The 19781-nt window shown below is 44.1% G+C and overlaps 1 protein-coding gene across 1 annotated transcript in view; it reads right to left on the reverse strand.

The window, feature by feature from the left end:
* The window catches only part of RHBDD1 (rhomboid domain containing 1), a 144130-nt gene extending 125724 nt beyond the window's left edge, over positions 1-18406 (reverse strand). The window contains exon 1 of the mRNA XM_038749192.1: positions 18145-18406. The gene's annotated coding sequence lies outside the window, so the exon portion shown is untranslated. The remainder of the gene's footprint in view (positions 1-18144) is intronic.
* Between the last annotated feature and the right edge of the window lie 1375 nt (positions 18407-19781).

Genomic DNA, 19781 nt, shown 5'->3' on the forward strand with positions numbered 1-19781 from the left:
CTGATTAGCTTTTATCTACCCAGTGCTTAGAACAGTGCCTGGTACATAGTAAGCGATTAATAAATACCCCCTCAGACCGTACGCTCATTGTGGGCAGGGAATGTGACCATTTATTGTTGTAATGTACTCTTCCAAATGCTTACTACAGCACTCTGTACACAGTAAGCACTCAAAAAATACAACTGAATGAATGAATTATTTCAATAGTCTGCTTTAAAACTGAAGAGCTGCTGTGAAAATTACTTGAGGATTCTGTGAACTTAGGATATTTTTCCACTTTGGAAATAGAGTCAGTTTGCAAAATCTAAGCTTCTCCCCATTAAAAAAAAGGTATTAAAACTATCATTTCCATAAATGTTTGAAAAATGATTGAAGATGTCATTGATGGAACATGCATTTAATCTCTAATATTGTCCCATAGGACAAGTACTGCCAATTCTAATTTGTATCCATCACCGTTCATGATTTCTTGTTCCAATCACACCCTAGATCCCTCTTTTCAGAATACAGTTTCTGGCTTAATGAGGGCTCATTACTGATGGTGGATTGCCAACCCTCTCTACACAAGTGCTCAAACCTTAGAACGACACCTTTAGCAGCATGGCAAACATCTTTAGATGACTTTGCTTCACATTTCAGCCTGATTGGAAGAGACTCTCCTGTCACACGCACACATAACATCAAATTTCTGATGAGTTCCCAGCCTCGGGGTCAAGAAAAGCCTGAAGGGGGATTGTTTTTCATTAGCCTTTAAACAAAGTGCATTCGAGAATCATTCAAAATGTGTGAACATTTTTCCCAAGTGCAGAATTTCAAAACCCTAAACTGAACTGAATTTAAAATTTAACTGGAAGTCCTAGCCCAGGGTAGAAATATCCTGATTACACAGTATTCCCTTCTCACTACAAAGAACCTGCTCGTGTTGGGGAGCAGGTGGGGAAGACTGTAAGCTTGTTGTGGACTCTGCCAAGTGCTGAGCACAGTGCTTGGCACATAGTAAGTGCTTAATAAATACCACTGACTGAAAAGCACCAAATAAATTCTACAAAGAAAAAAACAAACACACAGAGGCTATCAACAGGTGACCCACTTATAAAATGTGAATATTTCTTGTATTTCTGACAGGAGGGAAGTGAAATTATGCTTACAAAAGTACCCAAAGTCCTCGGGGACAAAACTGCCCCAGATTTTCCAAGAACACTCTAGCACATATCTGAAGTTGATAACTATACGATAACCCACAATAATTCTTTTGAAAGAGAAGATGGTCCCATTTTCTCTCACAACTGAGAGGACCAATGATCAGCCACGTAACTCTCCATGGGTGCAAGCAACTACTAGCACAAATTTGGCAGACGAAAATAAGAGTCAAAATAAAAACGTGCCTATGAACAAGTTGCTAATATGCACAAGCTGGAAAGCCATCTAACTGCACAGGAACCGACACTATTGCATTGCACTCTCCCTGGCACTTAGTATACAGTTAGCACACAGTAAGCACTCAATAAATACCACTGATTGATAGCAAAATCATGTCAATCAATGGTATTTACTGAGCATGTACTATGTGCAGAGCACTGTACTAAGCGCTTGAAGACCTCTAGACTGTGAGCTCACTGTGGGCAGGGAATGTCACTGTTTATTGTAACTCTGTACTTTCCCAAGTGCTTAGTACAGCGTTCTGCACACAGTAAGCACTTAATACGAGTGAATGAATAAAAGTACAATACAACAGAATAATCAGAACGTTCCTGGCCAATACGAGCTGACAGCCAAGCCCCTCAGGACCGAGTTTAGACAGCAGCCCCGTGGCTGCCCCATTCTGAATCTGAAGCCAGGCAGAGAGGAGAGACAATTTGCTCAAGGAGTTTGCAGAAGAATGGTAGGCAGGAGATGGGACATTTACTGGAGGGATCTGTGGGGTCAAGGGAGGGTAATTTTAAGATAGGACATAAGTGGGCATGTTTGAAAGCAGTGGGGAAGGAACCATCGGAAAATGAGGGGCGGAATATTGCAGTCAGAGAGGGAGGGGGTAAGTGTTTTGCTAGGGTTGGAGATGAAGGGGTAGAATTTGGAGGAGGTGAGAGATATCTTCTTGAGATACTGCTGGGAAAGATGGGAGAGACAAAGAAAGGACAGGAGGGAGAGACTAGAGGGGATCAGGTGAGATTTTAGGAAGACCACACCTAATGGTTTCAATGTTAATGATGAAGTTTGTGGCAACAGGTGGGGGGATGGGAGAACAGGGTGTTTGAGGAGGGAGTTAAAAGTCTCAAAAGGCTCCGGGAAATAGGCATGGGAGTCAATGAGGATGGGGAAGTATTGTTGCAAGGTAGATGAGAGGAGAGAATTAAAGCAGATGAGAATGAATTTGGAGGTAGACGAGGTCAGCAGTGCTCCGCAGCTATAGAAATGGGGGAATCGTGTGGTGGAGGTGATCCATAGTTGCCGGTTGGTAGTATGAGATCAGCAGAGGGACAGTGGAGGGAGGGAATTAAGTACAACTGAGAGACGTGTTGAGAGAGGGTGTTGAGGGTGAGGATTTTTGTGTCTAGAGAGATAAGCGGGATATGGAGAACACATGGGGCACGATGAGACAAATAAGAATCCAGTCAGGAGGTAAATTCCAAAGACAGTTCAAGACAAGAAAAGTCTAGCTCAGCAGGCTCTGACATAAAGGACTCCCAGGAAGCTCAAAAAAGGTCCCTGCTGATCCAAGGAATTCATTAGGACACCAACACAACTTCATGACTTTTGAAATCCAGGCACATGCTCTCACCCCCAAGTCATCATGGTAGGTTTCGGGGGAAAAGGGCCAGTGTCCCCAAGTATACAGAACTGACTTGGTAACCTACCATACCACCAGATGCATCCGAATTTCAAGCCACCTCGACTGCCTCATCCAAAAAATGCCCACTGGACTCCCAGAAGCTTTTGACTGGGTGTGGGGATAATAGCAGCACAGCAAGCAATAGAGGAAAGGTAGAGTTGGTGAAAGGGAGAAAGAAAGGGGGAAAGGGGAAGAGAGAAAGTGTATGTATGAGTGAGAGAGAGAGAGAGAGAACGTGCACATCAAGACTATCTCCCTTTTCCATCTGCCACTTCAGTAAGTAACCATGCTCACGCTGTTGCTAGTGTCAAGGAGAGAAGAGTGTCCCAAGTGTGGCCACCCAGCAAACATTTCTCGGATTCTAGAAAATTGCAAGGAGCAAATCTTGACATCACTGCCAGTTGTTTCAGTTCTGATTACAGATGCCTGCCTCAGCGAGGGATGCAATGTTCTATGTGAGTATGTACAGAACCTTTCTTCCTGCCTATGGGTGCTGCTTCTCTTTCCTAACCATTAATCTCCACTCTACTCTCATGAAAGTGGTGGGTGGGTTCTAATCTCAGCTCTACAGCTTGTCTGCCGTGGTACCTTGGGTAAGTCACTTCACTTCTCTGTGCCTCAGTTACCTCATCTGTAAAATAGGAAGTCAGACTGTAAGCCCCATGTGGGTCAGGGACTGTGTCCAACTCGATTAGTTTGTATCCTCCCCAACGCATAGTACAGTGCCTGGTATATGTAAGTGCCTAATAGTACCATTATCATTATTATTATTATTATTATTAAAACTGCCTCTGCCACTTCATTTTAAGCTCCAAATTTTGGTCACTTGAGAAGCTGCAGCCATATAGATGCTATGCTGCTGACCAACTCAGAGGAGGCTGAAAAAAAAACCAGACTAACAGTGTCATTTTGACTGCCCTCTGACTTCCATTATGAAAGCAGAAGACAAAGTCTTAGTTCTTTGTACCTGGCACCTTGATGTCTATGAATAAAGTCTCAAGTCTTATTGTATTTCTATTAGGTCAAACTCATAACAAGGTTTAATATGATTAGAAGGAATGTGGCTACATTGGCAAATATTTTCCAAATCCTTTTTTTTTTATTTAACATGAATGCCTGGGTGTGGTTTGATGACAAACACATCTCTTCTCTGGAAAATATTTGTTTTGCTGGCAAATATTTCCAGTTAGAAACTTTTGCTTCATCCATTTGGGCAGAACCAAGCTATTCCTTGGGGTGTTAGGCCATCCTACACCACGAAAATTTGGAAATCCTTCCACCTAGGATAACAGGAGGAAAAGGATGCCTGATGAAAATATTTGCACAAACGAATGCTTGGGTGGCTCTAGTTGGCAAAAAAATTTTTTGGGCTAAATAATAGTAGTAGGTGGTGATTTTTTTTTTTACTATTTATTGGATTTATTTAGTGCCTTTACCCCAAAGGTCCATAGAGCTGTCAAAAAAACAACTTCCAACTATTATCTCTCAAACATCAAAATACCACAAAATATAAGACAAAATCTTCTAGACTGTGAGCCTGTCTTCTGGACTGTGAGCCCATTGTTGGGTAGGGACCTTCTCTATATGTTGCTGACTTGTACTTCCCAAGCGCTTAATACAGTGCTCTGCATACAGTAAGCGCTCAATAAATACAATTGAATAAATAAGAGCTAGGGAAAAACTAGGAAGATAAAAAGAATGGGGAGAGGATGTTAAATTCCTTCTAGATTATAGAGCTCCTTGAAGGCAGGGAATGTGTCTACTAATTCTGTTACACTGTACTCCCTGAGCTAAGAGCTCAGTAGAGCTTAGTATAAGAGCTAAGTAGAGTGATCTGCACATAGTAAGCATTAAAATACGATTGAAAGCAAAAGTGAAAACCTGCAAAGAACCTCCTAAAGCTATTGCCCTAATAAAGTTTCACATCTAAATTTAGGGGTAAAAAGTGGTTCTTGTTAATCCAGAAGAATACCTCAAATTTACATAGTACTCTCTCGTCCCAAAAGATTCCAGTAACATCTGTTAAACATATCTTTTGTCCATGTTACTCAGATCCTCTCCTCCTCCCCATCCCCCTGCCCTACCTCCTTCCCCTCCCCACGGCACTTGTATATATATTTGTACAGATTTATTACTATATTTTATTTATACATATTTACTATTCTATTTATTTTGTTAATGAAGTGCATATAGCTTTAATTCTATTTGTTCTGACGACTTGACACCTGTCTACATGTTTTGTTTTGTTATCTGTCTCCCCCTTCTAGACTGTGAGCCCGTTGTTGGGTAGGGACCGTCTCTATATGTTACCAACTTGTACTTCCCAAGTGCTTAGTACAGTGCTCTGCACACAGTAAGTGCTCAATAAATATGATTGAATAAATGAATATCCTTTTCAGAGATGTGTCATTCTTGATCTGATTTTTATCTGGATAACCTAGAATTTCTTCAGCTCTGGAAAGCTGCCATTTCTTCCTCTAATTTCAAAGTATGTTCTGTATTCCACAAAGGGTTAGCATTTCCACTTGCAGAGGCCAAGCAAGGCACCAACTATGACTGACAAAATGCGATTTCATAAGCATCACATTTGACAGAGTTGTGGCTGGTGCCTTGCTTGGCCCCTGCAGGTAGATATTTGATTTCAAGAGTCAAACTTATGAACCAAGCCTGGTGTGCTCTTAATAACCATATATCATCATCAAAAGTGTCTCTCAATATTCGTGGCACGTTTGTACATGCATGAATGATACCGCATCAGTGTCTCCAAATCCCTGTACAAAGTGCATGGGGCATGAAAGGAAGTGCACACATAACACAAACTCCCTTCCGTGTCCTGGAAACTTCCTGCCTGTTTGCATCAGACAAATCTACGTTCTCGCCACATTCACAGTCACCTTCTAAACTCCCACCTCCTCCAATCAACTGGAAGCAGCATGGCTTGGTAGAAAGAGCACAGGCTTGGGAGTCAGAGGTCATGGGTTCAAATCCCAGCTCCACCACTTCTCAGCTGTGTGACTGTGGGCACGTCACTTCACTTCTTTGTGCCTCAGTTATCTCATCTGGAAAATGGGGATTAAGACTGTGAGCCCCACATGGGAAAACCTGATAACACTATCTCCCCCAGCATTTAGAACCATGCTTGGCACATAGTAAGTGCTTAACAAATACCATCATCATCATTATTATTATTGTTATTATTAACTTCCCTGCAACCTGAGCCATACCAATCCCTTCAGCAGAACCCAGAACCTCCAACGTTACACCCTCGTCAGCACTCAGGTATGACTGTGTAGTTGATTATTTCTTCTGACCTGTATAGGTATTATTATTTCTACATTTGGCTCCCCTATTAGAAAGCAAACTCCTTGCGAGCAGGAAAAGTATAGCTTGGTTATTCAGTACTTAGAGAAGCAGCATGGCTCAGTGGAAAGAGCCCGGGCTTGGGAGTCTGAGGTCATGGGTTCTAATCCCAGCTCCACCACTTGTCAGCTGTGTGACTTTGGGAAAGTCACTTCACTTCTCTCAGTCTCAGTTACCTCATCTGTAAAATGGGGACTAAGACTGTGAGCCCCATGTGGGACAATGTGATCACCTTATATTCCCCCCCAGCGCTTAGAACAGTGCTTCGCAATAGTAAGCACTTAACAAATGCCATCATTATTATTAATATTACTTCCCACGGACCTCATACAGCGCACCGCACCTCAAACTCATCCTCCTCTGCTTTAACCCTGCCCTCTCTTCTGTCGGACAATAAAACTTCTCCCTCCTTTTTGACTACCATGCCCATGACCCACAAGAGCTGCTGGCAGGCTTTTCCCTCCCTCCTCAAACCCCCTGCCTCCCATCCCCCATCTCTTGCCCCTTGAACTGGACATAACATGTCCAAAGCATAACTGCTCATCTTCCCATCCAAACCTTCTCCTCCTCCCAACTTTCCCATTCGGTAGACATAAACAACACTACCACCCTCCTGTCTCCCAAGCCCATAACCTTCACAGACTCCGTCCTCTCCTGGTTCTCCTCTTATCTCTCCGGTCGTTCTTTCTCAGTCTCTTTTGCAGGCTCCTCCTCCCCCTCCCATCCTCTTACGGTGGGGGTTCCCCAAGGTTCAGTGCTTGGTCCCCTTCTGTTCTCAATATACACTCACTCCCTTGGTGACCTCATTCGCTCCCACGGCTTCAACTATCATCTCTACGCTGATGACACCCAGATCTACATCTCTGCCCCTGCTCTCTCCCCCTCCCTCCAGGCTCGCATCTCCTCCTGCCTTCAGGACATCTCCATCTGGATGTCCGCCCGCCACCTAAAGCTCAACATGTCGAAGACTGAGCTCCTTGTCTTCCCTCCCAAACCTTGTCCTCTCCCTGACTTTCCCATCTCTGTTGACGGCACTACCATCCTTCCCGTCTCACAAGCCCGCAACCTTGGTGTCATCCTCGACTCTGCTCTCTCATTCACCCCTCACATCCAAGCCGTCACCAAAACCTGCCGGTCTCAGCTCCGCAACATTGCCAAGATCCGCCCTTTCCTCTCCATCCAAACTGCTACCCTGCTAATTCAAGCTCTCATCCTATCCCGTCTGGACTACTGCACTAGCCTTCTCTCGGATCTCCCATCCTCGTGTCTCTCTCCACTTCAATCCATACTTCATGCTGCTGCCCGGATTATCTTTGTCCAGAAACGCTCTGGACATATTACTCCCCTCCTCAAAAACCTCCAATGGCTACCGATCAATCTGCGCATCAGGCAGAAACTCCTCACCCTGGGCTTCAAGGCTGTCCATCACCTCGCCCCCTCCTACCTCACCTCCCTTCTCTCCTTCTACTGCCCAGCCCGCACCCTCCGCTCCTCCACCACTAATCTCCTCACTGTACCTCGCTCTCGCCTGTCCCGCCATCGACCCCCGGCCCACGTCATCCCCCGGGCCTGGAATGCCCTCCCTCTGCCCATCCGCCAAGCTAGCTCTCTTCCTCCCTTCAAGGCCCTGCTGAGAGCTCACCTCCTCCAGGAGGCCTTCCCAGACTGAGCCCCTTCTTTCCTCTCCCCCTCGTCCCCCTCTCCATCCCCCCGTCTTACCTCCTTCCCTTCCCCACAGCACCTGTATATATGTATATATGGTTGTACATATTTATTACTCTATTTATTTATTTATTTTACTTGTACGTTTCTATCCTACTTATTTTATTTTGTTGGTATGTTTGGTTCTGTTCTCTGTCTCCCCCTTTTAGACTGTGAGCCCACTGTTGGGTAGGGACTGTCTCTATGTGATGCCAATTTGTACTTCCCAAGCGCTTAGTACAGTGCTCTGCACATAGTAAGCGCTCAATAAATACGATTGATTGATTGACTGATTGATTACCTTCACTCAGCTCTCTCATTCAACCTGAATATTCAATTTGTCACAAAATCCTGTCAGTTCTACTTTCACAACATTGCTAGACTCCCCCCTTTCCTCTTCCATCCAAACTGCTTCAAGCACTTAGTACAATGCTCTGCACACCATAAGTACTCAATAAATGCCACTGATTGATTTGATTACTACCACACTGATCCAAGCACTTATCATATCCTGCTTTGACTACTCATCTGCCTCCTGACCTCACTGCCTCCCGTCTCTCCCCACTCCAGTCCATACTTCACTCTGCTGCCTGGATCATTTTTCTAACAAAAACATTCAGCCCATGCCACTCCACATCTCTAAAGTCTCCAATGGTTGCCCATCCACTTTAACAAAAGAAACTCCTTACTGTCGGCTTTAAGATGCTCAATCAGCCTCACCGCACTGATTTCCTATTACAATCCAACCTACTCACTGTACCTCGATTTTGTCTACACGGCCGATCTCCTCCCCGTGTCCTCCCTCTGGTCTGAAACTCACTCACCCCTCCTTTGAAATCCCCTAAAACCACACCTCTTCCAAGAGGCCTTCCCTTACTCATTACCTTCCTCATTTGTCTTCTCTTCAGCATCACCTATATGCACTTGCATCTGTACCCTTTAAGCCCTTGATATCCACCACAACCCCAGCCCCACAGCACTTTGGCATGTATCTTTAAATTATTTATTTATATTAATGTCTGTCTCCTGCTCTAGACTGTAAACTCACTGTGGGCAGGGAATGTGTCCACCAGCTCTGTTGAACTGTACTCTCCCGAGTGCTTAGTACTGTGCTCTGCACATGGTAAACACTTAATAAATACTAACGATGGGCTAAGCGTTCAATGAATACCACTGATTGGATTCAAATAAAAAGCAAAACTAAATAAGCACATTTCAGCTATGATAAGAAATCTGCTTACTGAAAGTCAAATTACTGCTGTCATATGTGAGGTCTTACAACAATTAGGAAATGAAATAAAATAATAATTATAATAATTATGGTATTTGTTAAGCACTGACTATGTGTCATGCACTGAGCTAAGTGCTGGGGTGGATACAAGCAAATCAGGTTGGACACAGTCCCTGTCCCACAGTGGGGAGCTCAGTCTCACTCCCCATTTTACAGATGAGGTAACTGAAGCAGAGAAAAGTGAAGTGACTTATAATAATAATAATAATTATGGTATTTGTTAAAGTATGTGCCAGGCACTGACTTAGCCAAGGTCACATGGAAGAGAAAAAGCAAATGTAGAGTCCCCAATTTCTATATCTTTGAATGAAGACGACAAAAGTCTTGTGAATGAAAGTCAAGATCGTTAACTTGCTACAGGCAACGGACCTTTACTTTCCTGTGTCAATTACTGCATTCGGAGGTACTGACCAAAAACAATGACTTCATATACCAACAACACAGCTCTCTATAAGGAATGGTATCATTATGGGCTATCTGAATAAACTGGCTTTACCTCAATATTTTAGCTACATAGCCAACCCAGAAAATGTATATTATACAATTTACTGCATGGTCACAGCAATAACAATCAATGCATTTAAAAACAATTTCTCAGCTTAAAAATGAGTCAGAGAGAAATCTGAATCAGAATGATAAAGGAAGAATCACTAAACAAACAGCTGGGAAGGCTTACCCAATGCCAAACAACAACCAATCAAGAAAATTAATTACAGTAATAAAGTTGCTTGGATAATTACTCCCTTTCACTAAATGACTTAAGCAAAGATAAATTGATAGAAAGGGATATGTAGAAAAAAATGAATTGCTTATTCAAAAAAGATTATGAAGATACAAAGAAAGCTGAACAAAAAACATCTTCCCAAGCAATCAAAATAAGGTCTGTGACCTGCAACAAGAATAAACTGTAATAAGGGAGTACAGCCAACTGAAGATGTGATGGAATTCAAGATTTGCATTCCAGAGGTGGTAATAGATATATTAAAGCAATGCAAATGGAAAGAGAGAGACTTCGATAAGCAGCGTGGCCTAGTGAATAGACCACGGGCCTAGGAGTGAGAAGGACCTGGATTCTAATCCCAGCTCTGCCACTTGTCTGCTGTGTGACCTTGGACAAGCCACTTAGCCTCTCTGTGCCTCAGTTACCTCATCTGTAAAATGGGGATTAAGATTGTGAGCCCCAAGTGGGGCTGGACTTTGTCCAACCTGATTAGCTTATATCTACCCCAGTGTAGTGCTTCACTGATACCATAAAAAATTGATATCAATAAAATGGCACATATTGGAATATCTGGACTAGAGCTTGTTAGACAACACACACTGACCTTGCAGAATTTCTGATTCAAGGCACTCATGGCAGCATATGGAGTTACTAGATGGTTCATGAAAAGTCTGCAATAAGCCTGAAGAAATACCTGATGCGTCGATCTTTGTGACAATCTTATTTTTCTGTGAAACATCACTACAAATCCATGAAACTATATAACAGTCTGTAATTTATTTTAATGTCTGTCTCTCACTCTAGACTCCTTGTGGGAAGGGATCACATCCACCAATTCTATTATATTGTGGATATACTCTCTCAAGCATTTAGTACAGTGCTCTGCAAACCATAAGAGCTGTGTGAGAGGCAACGTGGCCTAGTGGATAGAGGATGGGTGTAAGAGTCAGAAGGACCTAAATCCTAATCCCTGCTCCACCATTTATCTGCTGTGTGACCTTGGGCAAGTCACTTAACTTCTCCGTGCCTGTTACCTCACCTGCAAAATGGCGATTAAGACTGTGTGCCCCATGAGGGACATGGATTGTGCCCAACCTGATTAACTAGTATCTACCACACCAAATAGTGCCCGGGGCATAATAAGCACTTCTCAAGTACCATTCCCAATAAATACCACTGATCAGTTGTTAGTAATCTTGCCTATCGCCTACAATGGGAGTAGACAATTATTTTCATTTGCAGGTCACTTATCCGTGTTATAAATCTTGCATGGGTTATACTTCTGGTGGCCTTGCTGAAGAGAGGGATGGAAAGGGAAGAGAGGAGAGGTTTAAGAGGCAAAAGGTGGCTGTATTTCCAACTATATAATACAGTATATACAATTAGAATATAATACAATTAGAGTTGGTAGATGCAACCCCAACAATTTCCTGAGATCTTCATAGTCATAAAAGACAAATGACTGAAAATAGTCCAAAGGCAGGTCTACAAACACCTGTGCTTCCTATTATTATTATTATTCCATCAAATGCTGTCAAGTAGTTTCCAATTCATAGAGATTCCATGGATATATTTTCTCCAGAGTGTCCTATCTTCTGCCAAAATCCATAACCTAGCTATTGGTTCTTCCGTTATCGTTATGGTTTCTATCCATCTAGCTGCTGTTCCGCCTCTTCCACGTCTTCCCTGGATTTTTCCTAGCATTAGTGTCTTCTCTAGAGAATTAGGCCTACTGACGATGTGTCTGAAGCCTGCTAATCTAAGTTGAGTCATTTGGCCTTCCAATGCCCACACTGGCTTAATTTGCTCCCAAACCCATGTAACTGAGCACAAACCTCAATATGAATTTTTCAAAAATATTGCATGAGTTATACTTCTGGTGGCCTTGCTGACAAGAGGGATGGAAAGGGAGGAGAGGAGGAGTTTAAGAGGCAGAAGGTGGGTGTATTTCCTGTGGCAGCAACGCCTATTTGATTCCGGGCTGTCGCAGATGCAGTCAAGACTCTAATTTTGGTCTGACCTCAATCACTCGGCAGGTTGTATCTTGCCCAACCCTAATCTAAAAACCAATAACTTTCATTCTGAAAAAGATATACTCCCATGTGAGAAAAACAATATAACACAAAAGAATATGAAAAAGGCTGGCATTATAACATACTGTAATAGTTCATCACGCTATTAAAAACTTCATGAGCAATAGAAAAATCTAAAAGCCTATGACTGTCTGATAAATATGTCAGATTAATTTTGATGGCTAAATGAGAGTGGTTAAGTGCAATGAGAAAGTGGAATTTACATTTTTTTTTAATAATAAAGAAACTGCAAACTTAAGGGCCATGTTTCTACCATGGCAAATATCCCAAGGAGACTCCTTTGGTCCAACATGGCTTTATTTGGGATTAAATTCCCTCTGCAGAAAACTAAATAGTCCAGCTATCATGTTACCAAAAAAAAATCCCAAAGACAGACATCAGACTTTTTAGACTGTGAGCCCAATGTTGGGTAGGGACTGTCTCTATATGTTGCCAATTTGTACTTCCTAAGCGCTTAGTACAGTGCTCTGCACATAGTAAGCGCCCAATAAATACGATTGATGATGATGATGATCAGATGGTCAGCCATTTACTCTAGTTCATTATGGTAGTTATCAATAGATACAACTCTAACCACATAAATCGGTCCTAATCCACAGAGCTCACACATTAGGGAATAGATAACTACACAGGGTGTTAACAATGGGCTGCAAACAACAAACCAAGACAACAATGGCAAGACAAGCCACAGATCAGTTCTTGGAGAGAGTCTTTTCCACCTCACACTGATCCAAACCAACAGCTGGAGTTCCAAGCTCCCCAGGGGTCTGAAGATTGTAAAAGCAGGCATTCAGCACACCAGGGCAGGGAGAGGCAGGTGTGTCTGTGGTGGTGGCAGCAAACCCTATGGAAACCACTATGGAAAGGGGCTTCCTGCCTGGAGGACCTGTGATCCTGGGGGAGGAAGCAGCAGACCCCTGTTGGAATTATCTAAACCTCCTTGCCTTATCTTAAACACCACTTCATAAACTACTAAAATTTGCAAACGATTAAGGGAAAATTGGACCCAGGCTTGTTTACACAAACAGTGAGAAAACAATCAAGGAAACAATGGTATTTACTCAGCATTGATTAAGCAGAGCACTATGCTAAGGGATTCCTTCCTCTCCCCCTCATCCCCCCCATCTTACCTCCTTCCCTTCCCCACAGCACCTGTATATATGTTTGTACATATTTATTACTCTATTTATTTATTTTACTTGTACATATCTATTCTATTTATTTTATTTTGTTAGTATGTTTGGTTTTGTTCTGTCTCCCCCTTTTAGACTGTGAGCCCACTGTTGGGTAGGGACTGTCTCTATATGTTGGCAACTTGTACTTCCCAAGCGCTTAGTACAGTGCTCTGCACACAGTAAGCGCTCAATAAATACGATTGATTGATTGATTGACTGTCTCTATGTGTGGCCGACGTACTTCCCAAGTGCTTAGTACAGTGCTCTGCACACAGTAAGCGCTCAATAAATACGATTGATTGATTGGTTGATTGAGAGGTCAATACAATAAAATTACAGCTTCATAAACTATTAGAGTTTGCAAATGATTAATGGAAAACTTGACACATGCATGAGAAGCACGGTGGCTCAGTGGAAAGAGCGAGGGCTTTGGAGTCAGATCTCTTGGGTTCAAATCCCGGCTCCGCCAATTGTCAGCTGTGTGACTTTGGGCAAGTCACTTCACTTCTCTGTGCTTAGTACAGTGCTAAGCGCTTAGTACAGTGCTCTGCACACAGTAAGCGCTCAATAAATACGATTGATTGATTGATGATGATGATGATGGCATTTATTAAGCATTTACTATGTGCAAAGCAGTGTTCTAAGCGCTGGGGGGGATACAAGGTGATCAGGTTGTCCCACGGGGGGCTCACAGTCAACCCCCATTTTACAGATAAGGTAACTGAGGCCCAGAGAAGTTAAGTGGCTTGCCCAAGGTCACACAGCTGACAATTGGCGGAGCCGGGATTTGAACCCATGACCACTGACTCCAAAGCCCGTGCTCTTGCCACTGAGCCACGCTGCTTCTCATAACATTTATTAAGCGCTTACTATGTGCAAAGCACTGTTCTAAGCACTGGGGAGGTTACAAGGTGATCAGATTGTCCCACCGGGGGCTCACAGTCTTAATCCCCATTTTACAGATGAGGTAATTGAGGCACAGAGAAGTTAAGTGACTTGCCCAAAGTCACACAGCTGACAATTGGCGGAGCCGGGATTTGAACCCATGACCTCTGACTCCAAATCCCGGGTTAATTCTGGTTGATTCTCTGCGCCTCAGTTACCTCATCTGTAAAATGGGGATTAGGACTGTGAGCCCCCACCGTAGGACAACTGGATCACTTTGTAACCTCCCCAGCGCTTAGAACAATGCTTTGCACATAGTAAGCGCTCAATAAATGCTATCATTATTATTATACAAACAGTGAGAAAAGTCAAGAAATCAATGGCATTTACTGATCACTGACTATATGCAGAGCGGTGTGCTAAGGGCTTGGGAGAGTCCAACAGAGTAGGTACATGCAAACCCAACAATCTACTGAGATTTTCACAGTCAAAAAAGACAAATGACGGAAAAGGCTTCAGAGGCAGGTCTGTAAATACCTGTGCTTCCTACAACTGAGCACAAATCTCAATATGGGTTTTTTAAAAAGCTGAAGAGAACCATTTTACACATGGAAACAATTAAAATGTAACTCCTTTTTTAATATATTCACTTAGAAATACAAAATGGCCCAATAGAGATCCCCAGGTTATCATATACAAAATGAGGGTTTTAATGGCAAAGCAGCAAATATATCCCACAGAGCAGCAATTCAGCAGATCTTTTGGCTACATAAAGACTGTGGAAGAGGAATAAGGAATATTTATCATCAGTATTTCTTCCAAGTTGCAAAACTGAGAAGGAGAGAGGCCTAGTGAAAAGGGTTTAGGACCGGGAGTGGGAAGACGGGATTGCAACCTCCCCACTAGATTACAAAATCCTCAAAGGCAGGGACTGGGCCTACCAACTCCTTGGGAAAGCTCAGTTTTTTCAATGGTAAAATGAAAATAAAATAGATTGTTAACCCTACATGGGCTAGGGACTGCACACAAACTCCTAAACTTGCGTCTACCCCAGTTTTTAACATAGAGTAACACTCAATGGCATAATTATTAAGATTTATTTTTCTACCGTGTGGTGTTAGCATCTGTAAGAGTAAAATAAATGAAACCACTAAACCCCCAAACCGGTAATCTCGCAACTGCCCCAGCATTTAGCACAGTGTCCGGTCCACAGTAAACGCTTAATAAATAGAATCATGTACTATTTCAGGCTTAATAAATGTGATCATTTATTTCAGTGTTTCGGAGAAGCAGCATGGCGTAGTGGATAGAGCGTGGGTCTGGGACTCAGAAGGTCACGGGTTCTAATCCCAGCTCTGCCACTTGTCTGCTGGGTGACCTTGGACAAGTCACTTAACTTCTCTGGGCCTCAGTTCCCTCATCTGGAAAATGGAGAATAATACTGTGAGCCCCACGTGGGACAACCTATCTTGTATCTACCCCAGGGCTTAGAACAGTGTTCAGCACATAGTTAATGCTTAACAAATACCATTATTATTATTATTATACAATTATTTATATTTATTGATAGGGAAGCAGCATAGGCTAATGAAGAGAACATGAGCATGGAAGTCAGAAGGACCTGCGTTCTAATCCTAGCTCTACCACCTGCCTGCTGTGTGGCCTTGGGCAAGTCACTTAAGTTCTCTGGGCTTCAGTTTTCTCACTTGTAATGTGAGGATGAAATGCCTGCTCCTCCTCCCCACCACCCGCAGACATTAGACTGAGCCCCATGTAGGCCAGGGTGATGGTGTTTAGCACAAATTGCTTTTCTGTTTGGTTTTACGGGATTTGTTATGTGCTTAGCATGGTGCAGTGGATAGAGCACAGGCCTAGGAGTTAAAACGTCATTGGTTCTAATCCTATCTCCACCACTTGTCTGCTGGGTGACCTTGGGCAAGTCACTTAACTTCTCTGTGCCTCAGTTCCCTCATCTGTACAATGAGGGTTAAGACTGTGAGCCCCATGTGGGACAAACTGATTACCTTGTATCTCTCCCAGTGCTTAGAACAGTATTTGGCACATAATAATAATAATTTTGGTATTTATTAAGCGCCTACTATTTGCCAAGCAGTGTTCTAAGCGCTGGGGTAGATACAAGGTAATCAGGTGGTTCCACATGGGGCTCACAGTCTTAATCCCCATTTTCCAGATGAGGGAACTGAGGCCCAGAAAAGTTATGTAACTTACCCAAAGTCACACAGCTGGAGGAGCCAGGATTGAAGAGCTTAAAAATACCATTATTATGATGATTATTATTATTAATGACGTCTCAAAATGAGGCTGCCTTCTTGGCAGCCCTGACACCTCCCACTTGTCGGGGAGGGGGAAACAAGAAGCAGACGCAAGATGGAAAGCAGCGTGGATCAGTGGCAGGAGCCCGGGCTTGGGAGTCACAGGCCTTGGGTTCTAATCCCGGCTCCGCCACTTGTCAGCTGTGTGACTTTGGGCCAGTCACTTGACTTCCCTGGGCCTCAGTTCCCTCATCTGTAAAATGGGGATGAAGACTGTGAGCCCCATGTGGGACAACCTGATCACCATGAATAATAATAAGAATAATAATAATAATAATAATAATAATAATAATAACGGCATTTATTAGGCGCTTACTATTGCATCTACTCCAGCACTTAGAACAGTGCTTGGCACATAGTAATAATAATAATAGCATCTGTTAAGCGCTTACTACGTGCAAAGCACTGTTCTAAGCACTGGGGGGGATACAAGGTGATCAGGTTGTCTCACGTGGGGCTCACAGTCTTCATCCCCATTTTACAGATGAGGGAATGAGGCACAGAGAAGTTGTGACTTGCCCAAAGTCACACAGCTGACAAGTGGCAGAGTTGGCATTTGAACCCGTGACTTCTGACTCTAAAGCCCGTGCTCCTCCCACTGAGCCATGCTGCTTCTCTAACGCTAGTAAGCGCTTAATAAATGACGATGATGGCATTTAATAATAATAATAATAATGTTGGTATTTGTTAAGTGCTTACTATGTGCCAAGCACTGTTCTAACCGCTGGGGTGGATAGAAGGTAATCAGGTTGTCCCACGTGGGGCTCACAGTCTTCATCCTCATTTTACAGATGAGGGAACTGAGGCCCAGAGAAGTTAGGTGACTTGCCCAAGGTCACACTGCTGACAAGTGGCGGAGTCAGGATTTGAACCCACGATCTCTGACTCCGAAGCCCGGAGTCTTTCCACTGTTAAGTGCTTACTATATGCCAAGCACTGTTCTAAGTGCTGGGGAGGATACAAGGTGATCAGGATGTCCCACGTGGGGCTCACAATCTTAATCCCCATTTGACAGATGGGGTGACTGAGGCATAGATAAGTTGAGTGACTTGCCCAAAGTCGCACAGCTGACAAGCACCGGAGCAGGGATGCCATTATTATTATCCTCATCAGGATTCATTCATTCAATCGTATTTATTGAGCGCTTACTGTGTGCAGAGCACTGTACTAAGCGCTTGGGAAGTACAAGTTGGCAACATATAGAGACGGTCCCGACCCAACAGTGGGCTCACAGCCTAGAAGGGGGAGAATAGTACAGTACTTACAGTACAGCGCTCTGCACACAGTAAGCGCTCAGGGGCAACCTGATCACCTTGTATCCCCCCCAGCGCTTAGAACAGTGCTTTACACATAGTAAGCGCTTAATAAATGCTATTATTATTATTATTAAGCGCTCAATAAATACGACTGAATGAATGATAGGTTGCGGGGCGGGGATTTAGGATGGAGAGGAGGGGAAAGAGAAGGGGTTGGTTCCCTGGCTGGCTCCCTCATTCATTCATTCAGTCGTATTTATTGAGTGCTTACTGTGTGCAGAGCACTGGACTAAGCGCTTGGAAGTACAAGTTGGCAACACATAGAGACGGTCCCTACCCAACAGCGGGCTCACAGTCTAGAAGGGGGAGACAGACAACAAAACAAACCTTATTAACAAAATAGCCCTGGGGGGGCCTTAGATGGGGTGCTGGGGTCCCGGGATGGCTCCAGCTCTCGCCCCGGCGGGAACGGAGGCCGAGAAAGAAGGAGGAAACTTACAGTTCCTCCGGGGCAAACAGGTGGCTTCTCCACCGCTCCTCTGCCCGCTGGGCGTCAGCGAGCCCGGGAACGCCCCCCGGCGGAAAGGCAACACCGCCCAGGGCCCGGACGCTGATAGGCTGGCTCTGCTACATCCCCGACGCTGATAGGCCGGCTCTACCACATCCCCGACGCTGATAGGCCGGCTCTGCTACATCCCCGACGCTGATAGGCCGGCTCTGCCACATCCCCGACGCTGATAGGCCGGCTCTGCCACATCCCCGACGCTGATAGGCCGGCTCTGCCACATCCCCGACGCTGATAGGCCGGCTCCGCCCCAGGCCACGCCCCTAGGAGGTCGGCCACGCCCCCTAATTGTCCGCCCCCGCCCCCTGGTGCCAGCCCCGGCCCCGCCTCCCGCCCGGCGCGCATGCCCAGTGCAGCCACTATGGAAGCATTCATTCATTATCATCATCATAATGATGGCATTTATTCATTCATTCATTCATTCAATCGTATTTATTGAGCGCTTATCGGGTGCAGAGCACTGGACTAAGCGCTTGGGCAGTACAAGTTGGCAACATATAGAGACAGTCCCTACCCAACAGCGGGCTCACAGTTTAGAAGGGGGAGACAGACAACAAAACAAAACATATTAACGAAATAAAATAAATAGAATAAACATGTACAAGTAAAATAAATGGAGTGATAAATATGTACAAACATATATACATACAGGTGCTGTGGAGAGGGGAAGGAGGTAAGGCTGGGGGATAGGGAGGGGAAGGAGGGGGTTCAGTCTGGGAATAATAATAATGATGGCATTTGTTAAGCGCTTACTATGTGCAAAGCACTGTTCTAAGCGCTGGGGGGATACAATATGATCAAGTTGTCCCATGTGGGGCTCACAGTCTTAATCCCCATTTTTACAGATGAGGTAACGGAGGCTCAGAGAAGTTAAGTGACTTGCCCAAGGTCGCACAGCAGACTTGTGGTGGATCCGGGATTCGAACCCATGACCTCTGACTCCAAAGCCCGTGCTCTTTCCACTGAGCCACGCTGCTTCTCAACTCAGTATATGAGTTGTATGTTGCCACAAAATCACGAGCTTTCATTCTATCACTGCTAGGGCAAGCATGGCCTAGTGGCAAGAACACAAACCTGGGAGTCAGAAGTACCTGGGTTCTAACCCCGGCTCAGCCACTTGTCTGCTGTGTGACCTTGGGCAAGTTACTGAACTTCTCTGTGCCTCAGTTACCTCATCTGTAAAATGGGGCTTGGATTGTGAGCCCCATGTGGGACAAGGGACTGCTGTGTCCAACATGATTATCCTGTATCTGACCCAGCACTTAGAACAGTGCTTGGCATGCAGTAAGAACTTAACAAATGCCATAATTATTATTATTATAACTATTAGTATAATTAGATAGAGAAGAAGAGAAGGAGCAGAAGGAAAGCAGAGCGAAGGAAAGATAAACGGGGGGAAGAGAAAAGGGAGGAAGAAGGAGGGGGAAGAAAGGAAGACTGTAAGCTTGATATAGGCAGGGACATGTCTGCTAATTCTGCTGTGTTGTACTCTAGTACTTAGTACAGTGCTCTGCACATAGTAAGTGCTCAATAAATACCATTGATTGAAATAGAGAAAAGGGAAGGAAAGG

The sequence above is a fragment of the Tachyglossus aculeatus genome, chromosome 7 (genome assembly GCF_015852505.1).
Source record: "Tachyglossus aculeatus isolate mTacAcu1 chromosome 7, mTacAcu1.pri, whole genome shotgun sequence".
In the NCBI taxonomy this organism is placed as follows: Eukaryota; Metazoa; Chordata; class Mammalia; order Monotremata; family Tachyglossidae; genus Tachyglossus; species Tachyglossus aculeatus.